General features: G+C 43.9%; 1 protein-coding gene across 1 annotated transcript in view; it reads left to right on the top strand.

The window, feature by feature from the left end:
• Positions 1 to 26,326, top strand: part of ABHD2 (abhydrolase domain containing 2, acylglycerol lipase) — a 114,106-nt gene that overhangs the window by 44,204 nt on the left and 43,576 nt on the right. The gene's annotated exons all lie outside the window — the stretch shown is intronic.

Consider the following 26,326-nt stretch of genomic DNA (forward strand, 5'->3'; position numbering starts at 1 on the left):
CTCTCTTCACCCTCAGCTGTGTTCTGAGAGGCTTAAGGGCAGAAGCTGTCTTAACGTTTTCTGTATTCTCTATGGCCGCTGCTTTGCACAGAGTCAGTGCACTCTGACACTTGTAGGTCGTTTTGGTAGGAACCCAGGTGATTAAGGGTCAGAATGAGTAATTCAGATCAGTGATTAAGGAGTGTAGAGGAAGAGGGAGATGGTGCTGTGTTGGCTTGGATGAAATCTTGTGGGATCCTGAAAGATGAGTTGGTTTGGAAAAAAGACAGAGCAGTTGGCATGATCATGAGCTAGCGAAATCCATCATTTAAGCAAGTACTTCCGGTAGAAGACTGCCTTTGATCCCCAGGCCATCGCTTTTCACCGACCCACGTTTGTTCCTTGGTCCTGTTGGCCATCCAGCCAGCCTGCCTGCGTAAGGAGATGATGGATGTGCCACCGATTTGGCCTGTTTTCTCACTGTCACTCTTTGCCCTGCCCCCACAGCCTCTCTTCTCCTGTTGCCCATGTTCCAGGATCTTTATTTGGCTAGACTTGGACCATCTGTCTTGCAATTCCCAAACATTTCTTTGATGCTCTTTGTGTAGCATTTGGACCTGCTGCTGTCTCTGCCCTTTGTTCTCTGTGCCCTGGGTTTTGTTTGCTAATGTGCTTTGGCCCCATCACTGGCCTCATCTCCATAGCTGCTTCCTGGCAAGCTCCTTGCTGGATCCCTATGCCGTGATCCAGTGTGAGGAGAGCTGTCTGATTACAGCAGACAGCCCCAGGTCACCAGGGGAGAAAGAGGAGTCTCAGATTCCCAGAAAGGAAGAGTCTGGTCTTGATCCCATGAGTGCTAGTGGAGAGAGCAAAGGGAAGGGTGGGAGGCCTTTCAAGGTAGAATCAATAGGTGCTGGTAGATAGTGGAATAGCCTTGAGTGGTTGAAGGGAAGGGCTGAGTAACAGAAAATGCCATGATTACCGAGCAATTGAGAGAAGAATAGAGCCATTGACAGAAATAAAGGAGTCCAATGGGGAAGCTGCTTTCTCGGGGAAAGTTGTTTAGTTTGGGACAGTCTATGGGACATGCCTGGGCAACGAAATTTAGGTGTGAGCTTAAGGCCAAGTGGTTCAGATGGTTAAGAGTCCACCGCAGTGCTGGAGACGTGGATCCGATCTCTGGGTTGGAAAGATCCCCTGGAGAAGGGAATGGCAACCCACTCCAGTATTCTTGCCTGGAAAATCCCATGGACAGAGAAGCTTGGCGGGCTACACTCCACAGGGTCGTAAAGACTCGGACACTACTAAGCAACTAACACTTTAAGGCCAGGCATGCAAAGTCCAGAGCAGCTATCAACAGGGGAGAGAAAGGCAGATGGGGAGAGAGCTGAGGACTGATGGCCGTGGCAGGTGAGGGTGGGAGGAAGAGCCAGTGAACGAACCAGAGATGGGCAGTTCTTGAGGAGAACCAGGAGCCCTGGGTGTCATTGAAGCAGACCATGTCAGAAGCCACAAAAAGTCAGGAAAAGTGAGGGCTGACCAAAGACCTTGGAGCTTAACCAGAAAGAAGCAGGGATTTTTGAGGATGAATTTTCTTTTTGGGGGTTGGTTTTTTTGTTTGTTTGTTTGTTTTTAATTGGAGTATAGTTGCTTTTGGGTTTCCCTGGTGGCTCAGCAGTAAAGAATCTGCATGCCAATGCAGGAGATTCAGGTTCAATTCCCGGGTCAGGAATTGACCTGGAGGAGGAAATGGCCACCCACTCCAGTATGCTTGCCTGGGAAATCCCATGGGTAGAGGAGCCTGGCAGGCTATAGTCCATGGGGTCCCAGAGGAGTCGTACAGGATTTAGCGACTGAACAACATAGGTGCTTTACAATGTTGTGTTAGTTTCTGGTGTACAGCAAAGTGAATCAGCTATACTATACATGGATCTCCTCTGTTTTGGGTTTCCTTCCCATTTAGAACAGACCGCATAGTGCAAGGCTGTTTTCAGTAGGGTCAGAAATGAAGTCAGTTCATAGAAACTGCAGGAGAAACAACAACAACAAAAATAAGTGTGGCAACCAAAGCTGAGAAAGAAAGGGGGGAAAATAGGAAGCTAAAAAGTGAAAGTCACTCTTTCACTTTTAAGCTTTCACTTTTAGCTTTCAAGTGAAAGCTAAAAAGTGAAAAGAAGTGTCTCCAAGTCTTTTCGACCCCATGGACTGCAACCCACCAGGCTCCTCTGTCCATGGGATTCTCCAAACATGAATACTGGAGTGGGTTGGCCATTTCCTGTGCCAGGGGATCTTCCCCATCCAGGTATTGGACCCGGGTCTCCCACATTGCAGGCACATTCTTTACCATCTGAGCCACTAGATTTATCCTAGGCAGCCAGAGGAGAAAGCCAAATTGGATGAAGGTCTTCCCCAAGATCAGGAAGGTGGGTGCTGTGGTGCCAGGCAGAGGGAGAAGTTAACAGCTATTGCTCATGGAGCTCTGGAGCCCAGCTCTGTGGCAAGACCACCTGGGTTCTCATACCAGCTCTTTCTCCTCCTGGCTGGGCCACTTCCCCTTGCTGAGTCTCTGTTTCCTCATTTGTTAACTAGCACTTGTTTCATAGGTTCAGTATGAGAAATGGCATGTGAAACAGTTTATAGTCTGTTTAGCATGTGTAAGAAGTCAATAAGCATATATTGCTATGGGTGTTATTATTCTCTACCTCTGTTCTCCAATTTTTAACTCATAAGTAAGTGCAACTCAACAAGGTAATTGACTTGAGCAAAGTTGCAGAGCTATCAGGAATGAGATTGGACCCTGGTCTCTCTGACAACCTAGTTCTCATTGTTTTCTCTCTGCCATGTGTCATGACTGCCCAGTATTGTGTCCAACACATAGTAGGTGCTCCATAAATATTTACTGAGTGAAAATAAGAATACACAGATCACAAATAAAGGAACAAAATTGTTAATTCCACTGCTATGAATCTAACACAAAGAAATCATTTAAACCCTGGTGGTCCAGTGATTAAGAATCTACCTTTCAATGGATGGGACGTGGGTTCCATCCCTGGCCAGGGAACTAAGATCCCCCATGCCTCAGGGCAACTGAGCCTACCTGTCCCACCTGCCACAACTAAGACCCCACACAGCCAAATAAATACTTAAAAATAAAATAAAGAGAAATGCTGAGACTTGATTAAAAGTGGCAGATTGAACACATGTTTACCTTCACCTCTTCTCGAATCCCCATTAAAATGACAGTAAAGGAAAAAAAGGCATGAATTTTCAAGAACATAGAGACTAGGAGGGGGAGATAGGGGCAGATGAGTGGAAAGCAGACAGACAAGTGGTGGACACTAACTTAGAGAAGCAGAGAAAGCTAAAGCACAGGCCTGCAGACTGGGAACTCTACAGGAGTCAGGCTGGTTTGAACGCTCAGGAACTAGAGGCACCTCTGAGGTTGGGGTGTGAAATATGTCTGAAACCACAAAGACTGAGGCAGAGTCCCCCAATCTCCTCCTATCCCACACAACCAAGTGAGCACCCTGCCTCTGCCTGTTGGGAGACTGGCCGACTGAGAGCAGGAGTGAGGTGCCGGGTCATAGAGTCTGCCCACAGAAAGTCCCAGCCGTGCCTAGGTTCCCCAAGGAGTTGGGAGGACTGCCCTCTGGGGAAACTGACCTGCCCAAGAGATAAGTCCGAAAGACCTTTATCTGGGGGTCCTCTAACAAAGGAGCTGGAACCCACAGATTGACAGGCCCTGCTTAAGGAAACAGCTGGGCATCAATTTTCCTGCCACAGGAGCAGACACAACCAAGAGTCCCTGGACATTCAAAGAAAACCTTGAACATGAAAGCCAAAGATATAAAGCAAGCAGATGAAAGGCTAGGGAGGAAACACAATGGGAAGGAACCAAAGTAAACTTGAGAAAACCTGTAATGAGCATACTCAGAGGGAAGAGAAAATGTACATCCTTGTGGCAAGAAGAATTGCAACATCAGGGAACAGGAAGAGCTTTGGGAACACAAATGGAGAAGATTGATAAAGGAATTAGAAGATTAAAGGACGATCTCTTCCAGAAGGTAGAATAAGAAGACAAAAGATGGAAAGTGGAAGAGATTAAAGGATCAGTCCAAGAAATCTAATATCCAAATAATAGTAGTTCCAGAAAGAGGCGAGAGAGAGTGAAGAGGAAGAAATTATCAAAGAAATATCCCAATATCCTATAAGTATGAAGTGAAGTGAAGTGAATTTGCTCAGTTGTGTCCGACTCTTTGCGACCCCATGGATTGTAGCCCACCAGGCTCCCAAAATCCGTGGGATTTTCCAGGCATGAATACTGGAGTGGGTTGCCGTTTCCTTCTCCAAGGAATCTTCCTGACCCAGGGATCGAACCCACGTCTCCCACATTGTAGGCAGATGCTTTACCATCTGAACTACCAGGGAAGGACCTAAAAACTCTTATTAATTGAAAGAGCCTCTGAAATTCTAGCTCAGAGAAAAAAACCTAATCAAGGTTCTTTGTAAAATTTTGAAACACTAAAGCAAGATCCCCAAAATTTGCAGAGTAAAGAATTAGATACTTTGGCCACCTGATTCAAAGAGCCGACTCATTGGAAAAGACCCTGATGCTGGGAAAGATTGAGGACAGGAGGAGAAGGGGGCGACAGAGGATGAGATGATTGGCAGGGCAGCCTGCCAGGACAGGGCAGCCTGGCATGCTGCAGTCCATGGGGTCACAAAGAGTCGGACATGACTGAGCGACTGAACAACGACAAAAGAAACAGAGTGCATGTAAGGACCAGGCATCAGCATGACACCAGATCTCAGTGGCGGATCAGAAGCCGGAGGACAGGATCGAGGCTTCCAAACCCTGAGGTGTTAATAAAATGGCTTTTAACTTAGACTTCTGTACCTGCCAAACTAAACCTACTGTGAAGGTAAAATTAAGACATTTTCAGGGACTTCCCTGGTGATCCTGTGGCTAAGACCCTGTGCTGCCAAAGCAAAGGGCCCAGGTTCAATCCCTGGTCAGGAAACTAGATCCCACACACTGCAACTAAGACCCAGCACCGTCAAATAAATTTTTTTTTTAAGTCATTTTCAGATATTGTGAGTTGCTCTCAAAAGTTTTTTTTCTTCCCCCCAACTTACTTTTTTGCAAGAAACTAGTAGAAGCTATTGTTGTTCAGTCTCTAAATTGCATCCAACTCTTTTCGACTCCATGGACTACAGATGCCAGCTATCCTGTCCTCCACTGTCTCCTGGAGTTTGCTTAAACTCATGTCCATTGAGTCGGTGATGCCATCCAACCATCTCATCCTCTGTCGCTCCCTTCTCTTCCCAGCATCAGGGTCTTTTCCAATGAGTTGACTCTTCGCATCAGGTGGCCAAAGTATTGGAGCTTCAGCATCAGTCCTTCCAATGAATATTCAGGGTTGATTTCCTTTAGGATTAACTAGGTTAATAGAGGAGAAGGCAATGGCACCCCTCTCCAGTACTCTTGCCTGGAAAATCCCATGGGCGGAGGAGCCTGATGGGCTGCAGTCCATGGGGTCGCTAAGAGTCAGACATGACTGAGTGACTTCACTTTCACTTTTCACTTTCATGCATTGGAGAAGGAAATGGCAACCCACTCCAGTGTTCTTGCCTGGAGAATCCCAGGGACGGGGGAGCCTGGTGGGCTGCCTCTATGGGGTCGCACAGAGTCATACACAACTGAAGCGACTTAGCTGCAGCAGCAGCAGCAGGTTAATAGAAGCTGTTAGTAGAAGCAGACCTCCACCAAAAGAAGGAAGTAAATGAAGGCAGGGTAGCCATGGCATCCATACTGCAGGAAAGAGGCCAAGAGGCCTCACAGGATGGAAGGAAGCGAGGCCCTTTCATAGGGGTATGGGGGCAGAGAGGTCCTTGAACAGTGTCTCCAGGAGAAAGCAACACTGGTGATGTCTGATATCTTTGTCCGGTGGTCAGGGAACTAGACCCCACATGCTACAACTAAAGATCCCACATGCCACAATGAAGATCAAAGACCCCCCACCATACTGCAACCAAGACCCAATGCAGCCAAATAAATAAATAGTTTTTTAAAAGGCATCCCCAGTGGAAGCAGAAGCACTACAGTGCAGGGTTAAGAACGTGGGGTATCAGGTTAAGAGACATGGAGTTCAAATGCAAGGTCTGCTGCCTACTGTGTCTTTGGAACCTGTTTCCTGGACTACAAGGAGAGATCCTGATAATAAATGTTGCTGTGAAGGATAAATTATATTATGTAAATGTGCCCATAGAAGGTGCAAGATAAATGTTTGCTCCCTAAACTACAGCTAATAAACAGGTTAAAATTGTATGCCATTCAGAACTTAGTATTATAGCTATATGTACAAACAGGGATTAAGTGAAGAAAGCAGAAGATATTAATAAAATTATATAGCTATATATCAAGAGACCAATATTATAATTATATAAATACTCTTCAAACAGATACAGGTAGAAAGGAAATGAAAAAATAGAAATAGTTCTTGTTCTATAAGGGTTGTGAGGATATGGATTTGTTTTTAAACTTTTGGTTTCTTCTAGCTGTTGCAAATTGATATGAAATAAAATGAAGGGACTGTGAGTATACATTTCATCCTCCACAGTTTTGAAAGTCGTTTGTAGTTCATTTGCTACTAATAAGGATAAGCAGTGATGCCAGCCACTGTCTTTTGAATCTATCCTTCATGTGTAAAGAGACATGTGCTTTGCTTTAGCAGAACTTTCTAGAATATGCTTATCTGTACAGTTTTGTGATGCTCTCTTGTCATGTGGGCAAGAATGAAGTTTCAGTGCCTAAGTTGCCGTGAGTTTTCACAAGGGTGGAGTTGTTGACTAGCTGAGGAAATATTTTTCTGTTCTCATGTCATAGGAAAGAGCTGCCATTTCATCTGGGCTAAAACCACAGCCCTCAACAGTGGCCTCTTTCAGCTTTTTGGAACCGCGTTCCTCTTACAGAAAGCTCCGGGGCAGCTGCATCATTTCCTTCCTTTTACATTTCTGCTCAAGAAGCAGTGTCTGCATTTCCCAGTCGTTCTCTCATCACCCAGGAGCGTCCATGACCTCGTTCTGGCCTTCAGTGTTTCCCTGGCCATCAGTAGGCTCTGAGGTTCATCAGGGTAAATTTATAATAGTCATGCATATCATAAACATCCTTAACTCCTGGGTAGCTTATATTTGTTTTTAAAAGACAGGTTACATGAAGAGACTCCCACAGACATCATCCAGTTACCTTCAACCGATGTTTCCAGTTTCTTGACTGTTTTTCCAGATATATTTTTAAAATTTATTTTTTAATTGGAGCATAGTTGCTTTACAATGTTGTATTATTAATAGTTTCTGCTGCACAACAATGTGGATCAGCCATAAGTATTCATGTGTCCCCTCCCTCTTGTGCCTCCTTCCCAACCACCCCTGATGCCCATGCCTCTCGGTCATCACAGAAAACACCGAGCTGGGTTCCCTGTGCTAGACGGCAGCTTCCCTCTAGCTCTCTGTTTACACATGTGCTGTATACATGTCAGTACTACTTGCTCAATTCATCCAGACATATTTTATGCAAAAACAGTTACACACACACACACACTTCTTTTCCTCTTATTGCACAACTAGTAGTATGCTATATACGCTTCTACACTTGGTTTTTCTTCATGAAATACCACCGAGAGCTTCCGTATGAATATAGGAAGAACTTCCTCCATGTATGTCTCAGCTGCTTAGTATTCCATTAGTATTGCCAATCTGATGAGTAAAAAAGTGTTTTCTCACTGTGTGTTTTAATTTGTGTTCCTCCTGTCAAAGAGGCTGTGCATTTTTTTTACATCTAAGAACTATTTTTATTTCCTTTCCTGTTGACCTTCTATTGGTAGCCACTGCCCAATCGTCCAGTGGTCATTGGTTTCTTCAGAATCATCTGAAAAGATGATTTTTGTTTAGTTTTTACTTGGGCAAGATTTTTATTTTCAAATTATTGGTGATACGAATAATGGTTATACCAATGGTACTTATAACATTAAAAAAATCCTCAAATAGAATACAAAACAGTGGAAACAAGTTCTTAATGTGTGATTGTAGTTACCTTTGGTATAAATTGCTCAATCTTGAAGACAGTTGATGATCATACCTTTTTCAATTATCAAATCTCCTAGACAGGCTCCTGTTTTGAAAAAAAAATTTTTTTTCTTCCTTCTCTTTTAGAATGTAGAGTTAAATATTTTCCTTCTGTAGTCTAACCATGCATCCTTTTATTTTTTGGGGGAAGGGACACCTCTGTCTCCTATAATATCACTTAAAGTGTATTTTTGAACTTCCTATTAATTTTCTCTGTATTACTTTAGCCCAGAGACCTTTGGGTTGGGTAATGGAACCTAGTTCTGTAATGGATCCTTTATGTATGCTGGAGATTAGCCCTTTGTGGTATGTGTTGCAAATATTTGTTCTCAGTCTGTCATTTGTTTTTGTGACTTTGCCCATGCTGGTATTTGCCATGCAGATTTTTTTTTTTTCTTAATATTTGCATAGTCAAATCTTTGGATCGTTTCTTTTGGCTTCTGGGATTTCTGTTTTCCTTTGAAAGATCTTCTCCATTGTGATGATTTTAAAACCGCCAAACTTTCTTTGGGGTTTCCCTGGTGGCTCAGACAATAAGGAATCTGCCTACAATGCAGGGGACCTGAGTTTGATCCCTGGGTCAGGAAGATCCCTTGGAGGAAGGCATGGCAACCCACTCCAGTATTCTTGCCTGGGAAATGCCATGAACAGAGGAACCTGGTGGGCTACAGTCCGTGGGGTTGCAAAGAGTCGGACATGACTGAGCAACTAACAGTTCCTTTTCTTTCACTAATCTTTTTATGGGCACCTGTATTCTTTCATTTCCTATTTTAAAATGTCGGATCTCTCTGGAATTTGTCGTGGTATGAAGGGTGACTCCAACTTAATTTTTTTCTACATGGTTACCCTTTGTCCATAGCCACTTATTGAACGGCCATCTTTACCCCATTTATTGAAATGCCACCTTCCTCTCCTACTAAATTTCCTGGATGCATTTAGGCATATTTCCAGTCTGTTCCACTCTGTTGATAATCCTGAATATACATCATTAGCAGATTTGTAGCTTTTAAATACGTTTTGCTGTGGGCAGAGGGGTGGGTACTAGTGCCCTGCCATTATTCCTCTGTTTCATGATTCCCTAGACTATTACAGCTGGTTCTTTTTTTCCATATGAACTTTAGAATGCTTGTTTAATTCCAAATATAAAAACCCTGCTATTTTTACTGTGTGTCTATGACATTTATAGATAATTTAGGGAGAATTGGCATATCTGTGATGCTGAGGTTTGCCATGCAAGCTCATTTGTTCTTGTTTCCTGAGCCCTAAAGAGCTTCATACACTTTCCTTATTATCTCCTTCTCATGTCTGTGAACTTCCTGGGAACAAGAACGGAGCCATATTTTGAGTGTTGTAGGGTAGTAACAATGATATATATATATTGCTGACAAAAAAAAAGCATATTTTTAATTAACTAGTTTAAGAACCTGTCTTCTTCTAATGGCAGTTTGCCATTTTGTGAATTATTTTCTGCATGTCGAGGAAAGGCAAAATACATGCTGTTGTTGAATGCTGACACTTTTAATTCTTACAGTAATCTCTTGATTGAAGTGCTCTTAAAAGGGCACTCCATGTAGATAACCTAGGAATCTCACATTTCGGTATTCCAGTTCCCCCCACACTAGGAATAGTAGCAGATACGATGTGACATTTCAGCTCTTATCGTCCCTCCTGTCTAGCCCTGGCAGATTTTGAGGTGACCTTGGCCTGAGACGTGAACAAAGAGGTTGGGCGAAGAACAGACTATTGCTATCTCTGTGCCTGTCCTTCATACAGATGACGGGTGACCGGGGAAGACAGGGACAAAATGAAGGTGTTCCGTGTGCTGCGTGTCACTGTAGGTCCAGTGTGGTCAGCAGAGGCAGCTTTTCCAGAGCTATTTATTCATTTTTCCCTTTTGGCCACGTCGCATGGGTTATGTGATCTTAGTTCCCCCACCAGGGATTGAACGTGGGCCCTCAGTAGTGAAAGTGTGGAGTCCTAACCACTGGATCACCAGGGAATTCCCAGAGGCAGTTTTTTTCAAATCCACGCTTTAGTAATAAGAAAGGTGAGGTGGGGGAACAGTTTAGCATCTTGGGTGCCAGACTCCAGGAGCTGTGATGTAGTCTCCCAGCAGAAATGTGGAAGTGTTAGTTGCTCAGTTGTGTCCAATTCTTTGCGGCCCCATGGACTGTAGCCCGCCAGGCTTCTCTGTCCATGGGATTCTCCAGGAAAGAATACTGGAATAGGTTGCCATGCCCTCCTCTAGGGGATCTTCCCAACCTAGGGATTGAGCCCAGGTCTCCTGCGTTGCAGGCAGATTCTTTTCCACCTGAGCCACCAGCAAAGTAACTAATATTTGACTGGGTCTTTGCAGGACTAGTTATTTAATAGGTGATATTTGTCGGTGGAACCCCCAAACCTCCTGATAAACTATGAGCCCACTTAGAGCATAGTGTCCAAACCAGGTCGAGATATACATGAGGAGAGAGGGCTGAGCTTCCTCCCTTCTATGTACAGGGAGAGGCTGGTGACCAGAGCTAAATGTGCAGGAAGATAATGGGATCAGAGACATTTAACATGTGAGTACAATTCAGAGGGATTTTAATTGGTTTTCTTTGAACTTTAAAATTGAGTTTATTTTTCCTCAGAGTAAAAAAATGTGTGGTTTCTTTTTAAGTGGTTTTTTGTCACTCATGGGCTTCCCCAGTGGCCCAGTGGTAAAGAATCCATCTGCAACGCAGGAGACTCGGGTTCGATCCCTGGGCTGGGAAGAGTCCCTGGAGGAGGAAATGGCAACCCACTCCAGTATTCTTGCCTAGAAAATCCCATGAACAGAGGAACCTGGTGGGCTACAGTCCACGGGGTCACGGAGAGTTGGACACGACGGAGACACTGAGCACACGTGCACACCCATTGTCACTCGTGCGCTTCTTCCTGCTCACGTTCCTTCTTCATGGCTTGCACAAGAGACGTAATGGTTCAGAGATGTGCCAATGTCCTGTATATATTTAGAAACCAGGCACAGGAACGGAAGTCGACTTCTCTCTTGTTTCCTTCAGCCACTTTTGGTCACTTCAGGCAGAAACAGCCCTCTCTGCACTGGAATTTTTCTGTGCACCATCCTGTAATTCAGGAACAGAGCAACAACCGTTTTAAAAATGTAGCGTGTGACAGCTGTGAAGAGGAATTTGCTTCCAGTGGGGGAAAATGCTGCGTTCCAAGCATACTGCTGATGAGCCTATTAATGGGGCTATGGGAAGCTGAATGTGCCATTTTGAGATAAAACGCCCAAGATGTTGGTTTCCAAAGCCAGTGATGAGGTCCCTTCCCAGCCTCAGCCTCGCCTCCCCAGCAGGACTGGTGTCACGTGGTGCAGGGTCTCCTCCGCGTCTTGGCCTCCTGCAAAGAAGGGCCCTCCAGGGGGCTGTGTCCTAGCGGAAAAGGATGAGGTCCAGTGTGGGGAGACCACAGAAGACCTGCTGGCTTCGGGCCAGCCAGGCTGGATGCAGAAAGACGGGGGACCCAAGGGCTCTGCGGTAGGAGCAGCTGCAGTTCTGTGTTCAGGGTCTGTGAAAGAGAGGCTCTGGTAGTTCAGGATCCAGGACAAGTGTCTATAGGATGTTCCCCTAAACTCTAAAGGGCTCTGCCCCTTCCCCTCTCTTCTGTGTGGACACAGGCTTGTGCACACACACAAGCGCATACACACAAAGGCCTGACATCAATTTTCTGACATCTGGAGCTGCCACAAATCTTCGCTCCCAGTGTCCTCCCCCACCCCACACATGCCTGCCCCAGTGATCCTTGTCTTGATTAATTTATCCTCACTCAATTAAAGCAGGTAAAAATGATTCCCCAAACCAGACACCTCTCACCTTTCCAGAAGTATCTCCAGCCTTTTGCTCTACCATCCCTCTCCTGAGTCTCACTATCTTTGGGGAGATATTTGGTATGAGTTTATTAACACTCTGGCCCCATCTTGAAATAATCCATGTGAGTATTCAAATTAATTACCCTCCAGATGAATCTCCTGCAGAAAAGAAAAGACTTCACTAACGTGACGGAGTTGGTTACAGTTGTGAAAAACATGTAAAATCAAAGAAGTTTCTTATGTTTGTTTAATGTGTACTTAGAACACCAAAGAGAAGTTCCAACAAATTCAATTATCAGATTGGAAAAACGTGATTTAACCTAACATTCTGCCAGTTGATCAGACAGAAAAGAGCGGGCACAAAACTGTTTGTTGTTTTAACTCGTAGTTGAGGGAGTTGAGAAAGCTCAACATTCAGAAAATGAAGATCATGGCATCTGGTCCCATCACTTCATGGGAAATAGATGGGGAAACAGTGGAAACAGTGTCAGACGTTATTTTCGGGGGCTCCAAAATCACTGCAGATGGTGATTGCAGCCATGAAATTAAAAGACAAGGAAAGTTATGACCAACCTAGATAGCATATTAAAAAGCAGAGATATTACTTTGTCAACAAATGTCCGTCTAGTCAAGGCTATGGTTTTTCCAGTGGTCATGTATGGATGTGAGAGTTGGACTGTGAAGAAAGCTGAGCACTGAAGAATTGATGCTTTTGAACTGTGGTGTTGGAGAAGACTCTTGAGAGTCCCTTGGACTGCAAGGAGGTCCAACCAGTCCATCCTAAAGGAGATCAGTCCTGGGTGTTCATTGGAGGGACTGATGCTGAGGCTGAAACTCCAATACTTTGGCCACCTCATGTGAAGAGTTGATTCATTGGAAAAGACCCTGATGCTGGGAAGGATTGGGGGCAGGAGGAGAAGGGGACGAAAGAGGATGAGATGGCTGGATGGCATCACCAACTCGATGCACATGAGTTTAGGTGAACTCCAGGAGTTGGTGATGGACAGGGAGGCCTGGCGTTCTGTGATTCATGGGGTCTCAAATAATCGGACACGACTGAGCAACTGAACTGAACTGAACTGAGGGAGTTGATGCGTCTGGAGTATGGCATGGTAAGAACAGCTCTGAAAAGAAAGCAGAGGTCTGTGCTCTAATCCTGACTTCCTGATACCAAGCAGGTCAAGACTCTATTTTTCTCATGTGTAAAGTGGGGGTGATACCATCACTCAGAGATGTTGTAAACACTGCAAGACATGACCAGCCCAGTCCTTGACCAGAGGTTGGATGCTCAGAAACTTGCCCACTCTCTGGGAACCTTAGACTCCCTGTCTTAGCTCAGGCTGCTATAACGTAATACTGTAGACTGGGATGCTTAAACAACAGATAGTTAATTTCCAAAGTTCCAGAGGCTGGAAGGTCTGTGATCAAGGTGCCAGCAGGTTTGTTTCCTGGTTTGTTTCCAGGGCTCTCTTCCTGGCTTGCAGGTGGTCACCTTCTCACTGTGTCCTTGCATGGCAGAGAGAAAGAGGGAGAGACTGGTCTCTCATCCTCTGCTTATAAGGACACCAATCCCATCATAGGGGCTCCACCCTCAGGACTTTATCTAAGCCTAGTTACATCCCAAATATTCCATTTCCAAATACCATCACAGGTGGTAGGAGAGCCAGGTAGGGCTTCAGTATGTGAATGTTGGGGGAGGGGACACAAATATTCAGTCCTTAACACTCCCCATCAGATACTGAGTTAAAGTGGTACTTCTCAGTCATGTGACTCAGTCTCCCCAAACATCCCCCCATCCTGCCTTTCTGACCCCATGGCCCACGCCTCCTCTCTGTGAGTAGTTGTCTGTGTTTCCCTCATGTGCTTCCACCCCCAGGATGTGAGCCCTCTAAGGTCGGGCACTGTGTCTCCCTAATCTCTGAACTGTATTGACTCAACATGTAAGAGCCAAAAAAAAAAAAAGTAGGGCGTGGCCGGCTCAGTTTCGATGACGTCTCTGGTTGGGTCCCAAGTACCAGCCACGTGCTCCTAGAGCCATTTCTGGTCCACGTGCTCACTCTCCAAACAAATCTCCTGATCAGAATAAAGGTCATCTCTCTTCTCAGTGGTCAAATATTTTTGCTGAAATGGAAAATTTGTTTTTCTTTACCTGAGGCTGTGCTCTGAGGGCCTGTTGAGAAGAGTACTCTCTGCAGAGGCTGAGCGAAGGGCCCCAGCACCTGCCCCGACCCCCGGCCGGCATCTCGGCTCAAGGCCAAGGAAGGACATTATCAGCCACTCAAATGAGAGATTCCCAAGAGAGAAACAGGAGCAGCTGTGAGGCAGTGCTCTGTGGGCCTGATGTGAGGGGAGCTCGTCCCTTGGGAGGCTCTCCCAAGACACCATGACCCCTCCCTTTCTGCCCCTGTCACTGAGGCGTTCCCCAGGATTGGGCTTTGCGGAAGGAGAGCGAAGCTAGGGCAGACTAGAGTCTGTGGAGTGAGCCACTGGGTTGGGAACACAGTCAGGGCTGTGCACTGGATGGGCCTCCAGCCAAGTGCTGTGTTCACAGATGCTGACATTCAAAAGTCACCAACCCTTGAGAAGGTGTCGTTCATTTTACCAAATGACTTTTTTTTTTTTTTAAATTGGAGTATAATTGCTTTAAAATGCTGTGCTAGTTTCTGCTGTACAATAAAGTGAATCAGCTTTATGTATACATATAACCCCTTCCCTCCTGAGCTACCTCCCACCTACCCCCATCCCATCCCACCCCTCTAGGTCATCACAGATGACCCTTTAAACCTAAAAAGCAAGTTCTAGGTGAATCCCTGAGGTGACCGTGGATGCCTGGGAGAATCCTGCAGACAGATCTGCTCAGTGTCTGGAACTTAGGCAGGGAGTAAACGAAATTACTGCTTCCCAGGTGGCTCAGTGGTAAAGAATCTGCCTGCAATACAGAGATACAGGTTCTATTGCCAGATCGGGAAGATGCCCTGGAGGAGGAAATGGAAACCCACTTCAGTATTCTTGCCTGGAGAACCCCATGGACAGTGTAGCCCCCTGGCGGGCTGCAGTCCATGGGTTGACAAAGAGTCAGACATGACCTAGCGACTGAGTGTGCTCAAATGGAATTACTACTTTAAAAAAAAAAATGTTTTTTGCAATATGTAAATTATTACTCCAATATGCTTTCTAGTCTTCAGTTGGAGCTGTATCATATATATTGGGTTGGCCAAAAAATTCATTCAGGTAGTGAATGTGTTGTGCAGTACAGTTCTTGGTGTATATGAAAAAGTACGTATTTTATTTTTACTTAAAACTGAACGAACTTTTTGGCCAGTCCAATAACTCAACTTGTGTAGATTCAGCTCTTTATGTCAAGAACGACAGACACTTACGAGCGCACACGCGCACGCACACACACACACACACACACACACACACACACACAGTCTTCCTTTGTGCTGGTCCCGCAGCCGGATTCTTTACTCAGACGCACTCAGCTCCCTTGTGTAGGTTGGGAGCCTCATATCCCCACCAGCAGTACCAGGGCCTGTGTGCTTCTGCTGCAAGGGAGAAGCATCGTGCTATGTCCTTGCATTTAAACATTTGGGATTTCCTGGTTTCACAACATGACCCTAACCACAGGTCATCAGGGCCATCTGTGTTAATGCTGTCCCAGCCATCCGCCCAGCACTGGATGAGAGCTGCTTGGACTTCATGGACAAGCAGTGTGTTCCTGCCTGTAGGGTATTCAGAAGGTGATTTGACTTTAGCTGGTGGTTTGAACTTTTAATTTGAAAATCAGACTATGGGTGAGACATGACCCCACTACACTAACAGAATGACCCTGCGGAGGAGAGAGCAAAGTTAAAACAGAAGGGATCACTTCTGAATGACCCCTTTGCCATGACTGTTGCACTCACCGAAGACCCAGGATGTGATCTGAGGCTTTGTCCTTTCTCCGGGGTGTCAGGGGTGTCAGACAGGGGTGTCAGACAGGGGTGTCCTGTCTCCGGGTGTCTGACTCAATAAGTGGATTTATATCAGGAGTAGCTACCAGGGCTCCCTGTGTTGCTAAGAAGCCCCTGATTGGCCATAGCCTTAAAAACGGACAACTCTGAAATACGCATATGCTAATTTGATGTATTTTTAAAGCTAGAGGCTGCCTGTTGACTAAGATATGTTAAGTTTCATTTGCACTAGTTCTCCATAACTGTAATATTTTTAAAGGATGACTAATAGAATCATAGGAGTATCTGGAATGAAAATATCTCTTTTTCATCATCATGCCTGTTTTGTCATCCAGATAAGCACTGGACACAGTGGTCATCAAGGTCTCAGTTGAAGTCCTGACTCTGCTCTTGATTAGCAGAGTGACCGTGGCTAAACTCTGGGCCTCAGGGTCCCCATGGTTGACAACAGCTGCCCATTGCAAAAACTTGGTATCAAAGGCAAATGAAAACAAGATCGGACTGTGTAGCACAGGGAACTCTATTCAATATCCTATAATAAAGCATAATGGAAAAGAATATGAAAAATAATACATATATATGTGTGTAACTGAATCACTTTGCTATACAGCAGAAACTAACAACATTGTAAATCAACTATACTTTAATTTTTAAAAATTACTTAATTTGGGACTTCCCTGGCAGTCTTATGGTGCTTTCAATGCAAGGGGCATGAGTTTGGTCCCTGGTCAGGGAAGAAAAATCCCACATACCACATGACCAAAAAAAACCCAACTTTTTTTTTTTAATAACAAACATTCCTGTGATAACATAAATAAAAAACAATTAAAATTATTCTTAAGAATAAAATTTTAAAAGGCAAGTGAAATCCTGTACAGAAAAGATTTTGACAAATTGTGAAGTGCTCTAAGTAAATGAAATGTTCTACGTTGAAAGTAGGAAATAAATGTGGTGATGGAACCATAACTAGCACCTCAGATATTCCTGACTACTTTGGAAAAGCCTTGGGGGAGGATCCTTAATGTGCCTGAAGTCATGAAGGGTTTCAGTCCTGGTGATGTTTCTTTGCTCTAGTAAGCTTCCAGACCTTTGTCTTCACAGGTATCTCATTCTCGCAGATAAATTAGAGTCTGGTGACTCTTCCCTCCCGCTTCCTTTTTCTCTGTGAAATCACTGGCCCTCCTACTTCCTTAAGATGGTGGAGAAGCAAGACTTCTCCCACGACTCCCACGGATCTCAGTGGCCCCCAAGTGGACCCTGCATTTGGGATCTTGTCTTCACTGCCTCCTTACTTTTCATATCATCTACTTTGTTGGTACTGGTCTTGTCTGGATCGAGCTGGGAAGAAGGACCTCTAGTTGGGTTCTAACTATCTGCGTTCCCGCAGGGAGAAGGCTCAGTAGAGGTTGAACCCAAGGACATTTTAAATGCAAGTATTTTCATCAGATTTACGTTACCATGAAAGAATTTTAGAGAAACTATCTTTGGGAACAAATTCTACTGAACCAATTTGGTTTCATGTTGATTTTTTAGAATATAATACAATTGAATTTTATCTCCATCAGGTTTATTTTCCATTTAACTTTTACTGCAAAGCTTGGATTCAGTTTGTTGTTCATATTGTGTGTTACTGACCATGGCTTCCTCTATAGAAAGCTCTCTTGTGGCTTTTCTTTTCATCAAGACCAATTCTCTAGGTTAAATTTTGCAAGTCTAAATGCTTTTATGAAAATGGATTCTTTTGTCAAAATGTAGACAATGCTAAATTATTGTTGTTGTTTAGTCACTAAGTCATGTCCCACTCTGCGACTCCGTGGACTACAGCACATCAGGCTTCTCTGTCCTCCACTGTCTCCCAGAGTTTGCTCAAATTAATGTCCATTGAGTAGGTGATGCTATCTAACCATCTCATCCTCTTTCGCCCCCTCCTACCCTCAGTCTTTCCTAGCATCAGAATCTTTTCCAGTGAGTCAGCTCTTCACATCAGGTGGCCAAAGTATTAGAGTTTCAGCTTCAGCATAATTTAGTATCCAACATAATACTAAATTATACCACATACCATTTTAACTGTTACCAATTTTACTCTGATTTGATTCTTTCTACTGGTAGTAGCCAAATTATGATTAATATTAGAGATAGAGATAGAAGCAGAGATAGAGTGGAAGGAAATAGCCTGGAGTCAAAATGGTAGGGCTTTTCAGTGCCATTAATCATTAGGGAAATGCAAATCAGACCACAGGAGATGCCACTTCATACCCACTAGGGCGGCTGTAATAATTTTTCTCATGGAAAATAACAGGTGTTGGCAAGGATGTGGAGAAATTGGAACCCTTGTGTGCTGTTGATGGAAATGTAAAAGTGTTTCAGCTGCCGTGGAAACCAGTTTGGAGGTTCCTCAGAAAGTTAAGCATGCAATTACCAGATGACCCAGAAATACCACTCCTTGGTATTTCCCCAAAGAATTAGAAACAGGTATTCAGTCAAAAACTGGTACACAAATATTCATATCAGCACTGTTCATGATAGACACAGGTGGAAATAATCCAAGTATACATCAACAGATGAATGGACAAGCGAAGTGTGATATATCCATGCAATGAAATATTATTCAGCCATAAAAAGGAGTGACGTACTGACACGTTACTACAACATGAATTAGCCTCGAAAACATAATGTAGGTGAAAATTCACAAGACAAAAAATCACATATTGTATGGTTCCATTTATGTGAAATATCCAGACTATACAAATCCATAGAGACAGAAAGCAGATAGATAAGTGGTTGCCAGGGGCAGGGGGAGGGGAGGAAGTGATTATGTTATGGGTGTAGCGTTTCCTTATGGAATGGTGAAATGTTCTGAAACTAGGTAAGGGTGATGATCCACAATGTTGTGAATATACTAAATGCCACTGAATTATAGACTTTGAGATGGTTAATCCCATGTTGTATGAATTTTACATCAAAAAGATGAAAGTGAAAGTCGCTCAGTTGTGTCCAACTCTTTGGGACCCCATGGACTATACAGTCCATGGAATTCTCTAGGCCAGAATACTAGAGTGGGTAGCCGTTCCCTTCTCCAGAGGATCTTCCCAACCCAGGGATCGAACCCAGGTCTTCTGCACTGCAGGCAGATTCTTTACCAGCTGAATCACAAGGGAAGCCCAAGAATACTGGAGTGGATAGCCTATCCCTTCTCCAACATATCTTCCTGACCCAGGTATTGAACTGGGGTCTCCTGCATTGCAGGTGGATTCTTTACCAGCTGAGCTACTAGGGAATCCTGGTAAAAGATAGTGGGGGCAAAATGACGGGTTATGTAACATGTATTAATTTAAGGTCAGTAAAAATCACTGACCAGGAGTCATAAAAACTCTACTTGATGTTTCCTTTAAAGAAAACAACACAAACTTTATATATATATATAATATTTGCTTTTATAAAGACAGGTGTGTGGGGGGAAAAAACACACGAGCAAGTAGGTTGTCTTTTTCTGAGCTATGCTATGTCATAAGTGAAGCAAATACTTCAAAGTAGATACATTTGAAAATAATGGGAAAATACTGAGTTGGGACCAGGTTTGGGGAATAGGAACAAAAAGAAAGAGGAGACTTTGGGAGCACTAGAAGAAGCATTGTGGTTTGATGGGGGCTGTGGGGTGTCAGGGCACTGAAAAAGCCTCCTTTTTAATGTTATTTATTTGTCTGTGTCTCTAGTTATGGTGTGTGGGCTCCAGAGCAGGCAGGCTCAGTAGTTGTGGCACACGGGCTTATTAGTTGCCACATGGCATGTGGGATCTTACTTCCCCAACCAGGGATGGAACCTGTGTCCCCTGCATTGGAAAGCAAAATCTTAACCACTTGACCACCAGGGAAGTCCCTGAAAAAAGGCTCTTGAAGCAAAGACAAGTCCAGCTAAAAGCCTTGAAAATGATGTTTGTTACTTTTCTGCCGCCCAGCGTCCATTCCTCCTCTCCAAGGGCACACACATTTCCTTTGGGGGACGTTCTTCTCTCACAATGCACATAAGTAGTAATTCAAGGTGCCCTGCCCACCCACTCTGAAATTCCGTGCTTCTAGATATCTCCCTCCTGGGACATTGACTCTTTGCAGGGAGTGATCCTGCTGACTGTGTAAAGAGCTCATTGCTAGAGCAGCCCCCTGGTTTCTTTCCTGGATCCTGCGCTCTTCAAGCCTGCTCCAGCCTCTCGTCCATTTGGGGAACATCCCAGCATCCCTCTAATATAAGAGGAGTTAAGTTAGTCGGGGCTGGGTTGTTGCTTTAACCAAAGTATCCTGTTTGATACAAACATAAAACGCCAAGAAGTAGCTGCTAATGAGCATTTGTTTCACTGGGAAAGACTTGCTGGGAGTCATGGTGGGGGAATTAATCTCAGACAACATATCCTGAACACCTATTGTGTGCCAAGCCTGGAGCCAACTTGGTAGAGAGGTGCTGGAGAGAATCAAAGGGAATAATAACTAAGTCTAGGTCCTATAGCTATAAAGTGGTTTGATCTATTAATACATCCAAGGGACCCAAGTCCCATAGGGAAGAATCGGTCACCCACAGATTTAGGGCAAAGATGAGCATTAGTCACCTTTTTTTCCAACTGTCTTATAAACAGCCCAGCAACCATCTGTCCTTGCTCATGTGAACTCCATCTGCCCAAAGGTGGTGTGTGTGTGTGTGTGTGTGTGTGTGCGCCTGTCAGGAGGGATGTGGGTGGGAGGGAGGTCTAAATTTTCCCTTGAGGTCTTTTCCTTTGGGCAATTCTGTTAGTATAGCCCGATGTTGATTATAAGCATGTTCAGAAGATAAAGACATCCTGGCCTCTAGATTTTATTGTGGTCTTCCAACTTCTTTCTTAGTAACAGGATTCATTAACCACTGACCACAGCACGACATTGGACAAAATACCATCTAGATAAGTAAAGAAGTAGAAGACATCATTTCTGCTTCCTGGGAGTCAGGAGTAAAACATGCCCAGATGCTAACTCTTGAGAGTAACTTTTAAAAATGTAGACATGAATGCAAATTAGTGTAGTGAAAATTCAGTATTGAAACATGAAGCAAGCTATAAAGTTTTACTATAAGACATAAATACTTGAATAGTGGAGAGCTACACCATGTTTTTCAATGGGACAAGTCAAATTGTAAAGATGTCAATTCTTCCCAAAGTAGTATGTGTTTGGTGTGTTTGCAATTTAAAAATCCTAAATTTTTCATAGAACAAGCTAATACTATAGTTCATCTGGAAACTAAAATGCCAAAAGTCTGCCAAGAAAATGTTGAGTGAGGTAGGCCTGTACTATCAAATCTCAAAATACTCCATAAAGCTATGTTAATTAAAGGGATACCATATTGGCACAAGAATAGACAAAGAAATCGATGAACCAGAATAGAAAATGCAGAAAGAATTCCAAATATTTCATTGAGAACTTGATGTATATTTAAAATGACAGTCAAAACAGTAGGGAAAGGATGGGCCATTTATAGTGTAAGGACAATTAGCTAACTGTCAGGAAAAAAAATGAGTGAAATCTTCACATCATTTTCAAAAATAAGTAGATTTAAAAGAGTAATACATTTTTAAAAACTATAGGACTAACAGAAAGAAGTGTTGGGAATATACTTATAATTGGGTGTTGGAATAGTTTCCTTCTAAACAAAATGCAAAGCACAAAGGTTTTAACAGAGAAAATTAACAGATTTAACCACAACACATAAAATTTATATAAAGTGAAAGACAAAATTAAAGTATGCAATACAGTACATGGTAGTTAAAAGAAAAAAGGAGATGTTTTCAGGTGTTAAGATCCCAGACTAGGCCTTTCCCACTTCCACACTAGCTCTCCTCCCCCAGCCCCTCCATAAAGGGCGGGGCGGTGGGTGGGGATGGTGGGTCTCAGGCCTTGCCGCTCTCCTTTCTGCCTCTGCTCGTCCCAAACCACGGCTGTGAGAGTCATCTCATGATGACTGCACTAGGTGCTCAGCACATGCTTGTGAAGTTAATTCACACACACACACACACACATAAATGGGATAGACTGGGAGAAAACCTTTGCAAAATATAATATATATAATTACTTAATGTAGGGATGATAAAAAGGAAAAAAGAAAAGTATAATAGAAAATGGATGAAGGATATAAATAGACAGTTCACAGAAAAGAAATACAAATTGCTAATAAGCATATGAATCAAGGAAATGCAAATTCAAATAAGAAACTTTTGGCCATACCTTTAGGAAACACAAATTGAAGTGAAATATCCATTTTTTGCCTATCAAAGTAGCCAAAATGGGAAAGACTGATAACACCAATTCTTGATGAGAGTGAAGAAGACAGGTACTTTCATACATAATTGGTGGGAATGTAAATTTGTCCCTCTTTTGAGGGAGGCAGTTTGGTGACACAATAACATTTAAAATGCACATAGCTCTTGTGTGTGTGTTTTTTTAATATTTATTTATTTATGGCTTCCATGGATCCTAGTTGTGGCTCTCAGGCTTAGTTGCCCTGTGGCTCGTGGTATCTCTGTTGCCCAACCGAGGATCGAACCCAAGGCCACTGCATTGGAATGTTGATTCTTAGCCACTGGACCACCAGGGAAGTCCCAAGCTCTAGGTTTTATTTCTCATCCTCTCGGCCCCCTCCGTATTTCCCCACATCACTGTGTAGTCAAGGCCCGGCTTCTATATTGTGTATGCTGTGCTTAGTCGCTTAGTTACATCTGACTCTTTGTGACCCCGTGGACTGTAGCCTGCCAGGCTCCTCTGTCCATGAAATTCTCTAAGCAAGAATGCTGGAGTGGGTTGCCATTCCCTTCTCCCAGGGATCCTCCTGACCCAGGGATAGAACCTGTGTCTCCTGCATTGCAGGTGAATTCTTTACTGTCTGAGCCACCAGGGAAGCCCCTCTTTACTGCATAGCACCAGGCTTCCAAGGAGGTACAAGAAGCTGCCAGATTCCTGAAGGGCCAGGCCCAGATCTGGGCAGCTTCCCATCACATCCTACCAGTCCAAACAAATCACAGGCCTGCCTGGACTCACAGGGTGTGCAGATGTTTCTAGCTCCTAATGGGAAGAGTGGCTTTCGGGGACAGGAATAGGTAAAATTATTGGCACCCGTATTTTCAGATAAACTATTCCATAGGTAGTTAGAGTAAAACATATTCCTCCATGTATTATTTCAGCAGCATTTCTTAAATGTTTCCATATTCATACACATTTCAAATGTTCCGTTGTTTCGGTCCAGATTTCTTCGCTGAGCTAAACCATGTAACTAGGCACCTATTCTAGTTTTTCATTTCTTAATGTTTTTCTTATGATCTGTGGATTGGTTATATAAACAAACAGAAACACACAGTAAAGCTCCACTACAGTAAATGCTATGCAGAAACTCAATTTTGTAAGCTCTCGTGTTGTGTTACCGTGAAGTTAATTAAAGACAGTGTTTTATCAGTAGGTGGTAGTGTCATAAAATGATAGATTATGAAACCTCTTCTGTGCACAATTGACTTTAACTGAAGGTTCCAGATGACCCTGAGGCAGTCGTTTATTCTCATACACACACACGCATGCACATACGCACACACGGCTTGAGAATTTCATCCCAACCCAGTCTGAGAACAGTGCTAAGTAGCCTCGAAAGAGATCAGCAGCCAAACCAGTCATGCCACAGCCAAGTTCACGTTATTATGATGCTTATGATATTTTAATCATATCTTTGTCTTTTCAGAGGGCTTCCCTTGTGGCTCAGCTGGTAAAGAATCCACCTGCAGTGCAGGAGACCCCGGTTTGATTCCTGGGTTGGGAAGATTCCCCTGGAGAAGGGAAAGGCTACTCACTGCAGTATTCTGGCCTAGAGAATTCCATGGACTGTATAGTCCATGGGGTTGCAAAGAGTCGGACACGACTGAGTGACTTTCACTTTTCACACCAGTGAGTCTGTACTCTTCATCCTCAAGTCCTCCCTACATGTTTAGTGTGTGTGTAGTGCCATGAGGACAGACACAAGAGAGAAGGAGCCTGGCTCCTGCAGGTGGCAGGGAGGAGTGTTCTTGAAAAGAGTGTATTTTAATGAAGCCTCAGGAGTGCCGGAATGGAGTTATGTCGTGGGGTGCTTTGCCAGGGGCCACAGAGAAGAGGCAGCTCCCCAAACAATCTGATTGGAAGTGACTTTTGAGAGACAGGTAGTAGCTGGGCAGGAGAAAAAATTGGATGTAAAAAGAGAGAAGGAGGGACTTCCAGTGCAGGAGACGTGGGTTCAATCCCTGGCCAGGGAACTAAGATGCCACACGCCAAAGGGCTGCTAAGCCCGCGTGCCACAACTACTACAAAAACGGCAACTAAAGAGAAGCCCAAACGCCGCGACAAAGAGCCTGCTTGGGGCAACTGAGACCCAGCGCAGCCAAAAATAAATGCATGTAATTTTTTAAATGAATAATTATTTAAAAGAGAGAAGGAGAGAGTATTCCAGGTAGAAGAAACAGCCTGAGCAAAGGTATTTGGGATAAAAATAGCTCCTGGGTGGAGCTGGGCTGGTGGTTCAGGTTTTTTGGAGCTTAGGGAGAAAAGGCAGGCACCAGAGTGTGGTGGGCCTCCCAAGCCAAGCTACAGGGACTCAAACAATGGAGGACTGTGGCCAGGGTTATGTGTTAGTTATCCTTCCACTGGTCGGGGGATGCCAGAGTCGGCGGGAACAAGACTAGAGGCTAAGAGGCCACTGGAGGGAGGCAGATGCCAAGATTCAGAGGTGCTGACAGGACCTTGAATCTGGAGCATGGCCTCAGGGTCATCACATGTGTCATGATTATACAGGAAATCTGTGACTAGCCAAATGGAAATTTTATTCTTTTGTCATCTTCTCTAAGATTATATTGTATTCCAAACAAAATCAGAAGATTTTGTATTCCAAACAAGATCAGAAAATAAGTAGATGAAATTTAACCCATTCTTCTGACATTTTTAACCTCAGAACATTTCCATTTTTAATTTACATTATAAACAAAATTTTCTCTCAACTTTTCCTCCAGGAGCGATTGAAAGTTTAGTTTCTTGGACCACTCCCCTACCCCGATGCACAATTTATCGTCCAATTTAGTAGTCTGACGGTCATCCTCATCATTTTTCAACAGGGTTTTTATTGTTTAGTTGCTTAGTCATGTCTGACTATTTAGCAACCCCCATGAACTGTAGCCTGCCAGTCTCCTCTGTCCACGGGATCTCCCAGGCAAGAATACTGGATTGGGTTGCCATTTCCTACTTCAGGGGATCTTCCCAACCCAGGGATTGACCCCAGGTCTCCTGCATTGCAGGTGGATGCTTTACCACCAAGTCACCTGGGAAGCCCCTAAGTAGTCTGAAACCCTTCATAAATTCTCTTATCTAAATCTTGTATAGTATTCACCTGTCCAATTGACATTATTTTTATAGGCTTGCTTTCTGTTGCTATCATAATCCACTCATCTCTTATAAATGCTTCTGCCTGCTTTCCAAAGGCCATGCCCTCTGCACTGAGATTTGCACCTGTGATGTGACATTGGCAAGTGATTTCTTGTCCTTAGGTCTTAAAATACTCTTCCTTGTCCTCCCTGCCCCCACAGAAGAAGCATGTCTGGGAACTGGCTTGCTTAAGGTGATAACTTCCCTTCTCTTAAACCTTGTGATGAATTAATTAACAGTTAATGAATTACCAGGAAAAAAAAAAAGAGTAAATCTGGTTTAAGGAGAGGATCTAGATCATCTGGTCTGATAAAAAAGATGGTTTCCAATTGGCAAACAAACATTAAGGTAAATTCTTAACAAAATGCTCACCACTGTGATACGCTACGGAGATGGATTGACGTCAGTACCAAATCCTGCTTGACCATCAAGCTGGGGCTCAAAGCCGAAGAAGAGAAACAGATAGCAATTTCAGGAGATGGGATCGTCTTGCGAACTGTGATTGTGAACAGTAATCATTTCTTAATTGTCACTTGGAGGACCTTGTTTTTCCCAGTAATTAACTAGTTTGTGGTTTTTGCACTTCCCTCTGACGACCAGAGTCACTCTGTGTTTTCACGAAGGACAGTTGTTAGGGTGGTGTCGTGCCTTGCTTGTGCTAACAAGACTTTATCCTTCATTAATCCAACAAATATTTACATTGCTCTGCCCTTCCGGCACATTCTCCGGAGCATACAATGCTGCCCCCGCAACACACACAGACACGCACAAGGCACTCGACAGACTCTCAGGGGCTTTGCAGCCCTTGCCAGTTTAACAAAGGCAGCAGGTTTGTGTTCATGGGGTCACCCCTGCAGCTGTGGCTGCCTTATTAGGGGAAGGCAAAGAAGTGAGCATTTAGTGTGCGTAGGCGCCTGCCAGCTATTTTATATACATTAGCTCAGTTGATAATGAGACTAACCCTGTCAAGTAGC

This window comes from Bos indicus, chromosome 21 (genome assembly GCF_029378745.1).
Source record: "Bos indicus isolate NIAB-ARS_2022 breed Sahiwal x Tharparkar chromosome 21, NIAB-ARS_B.indTharparkar_mat_pri_1.0, whole genome shotgun sequence".
NCBI lineage: Eukaryota > Metazoa > Chordata > Mammalia > Artiodactyla > Bovidae > Bos > Bos indicus.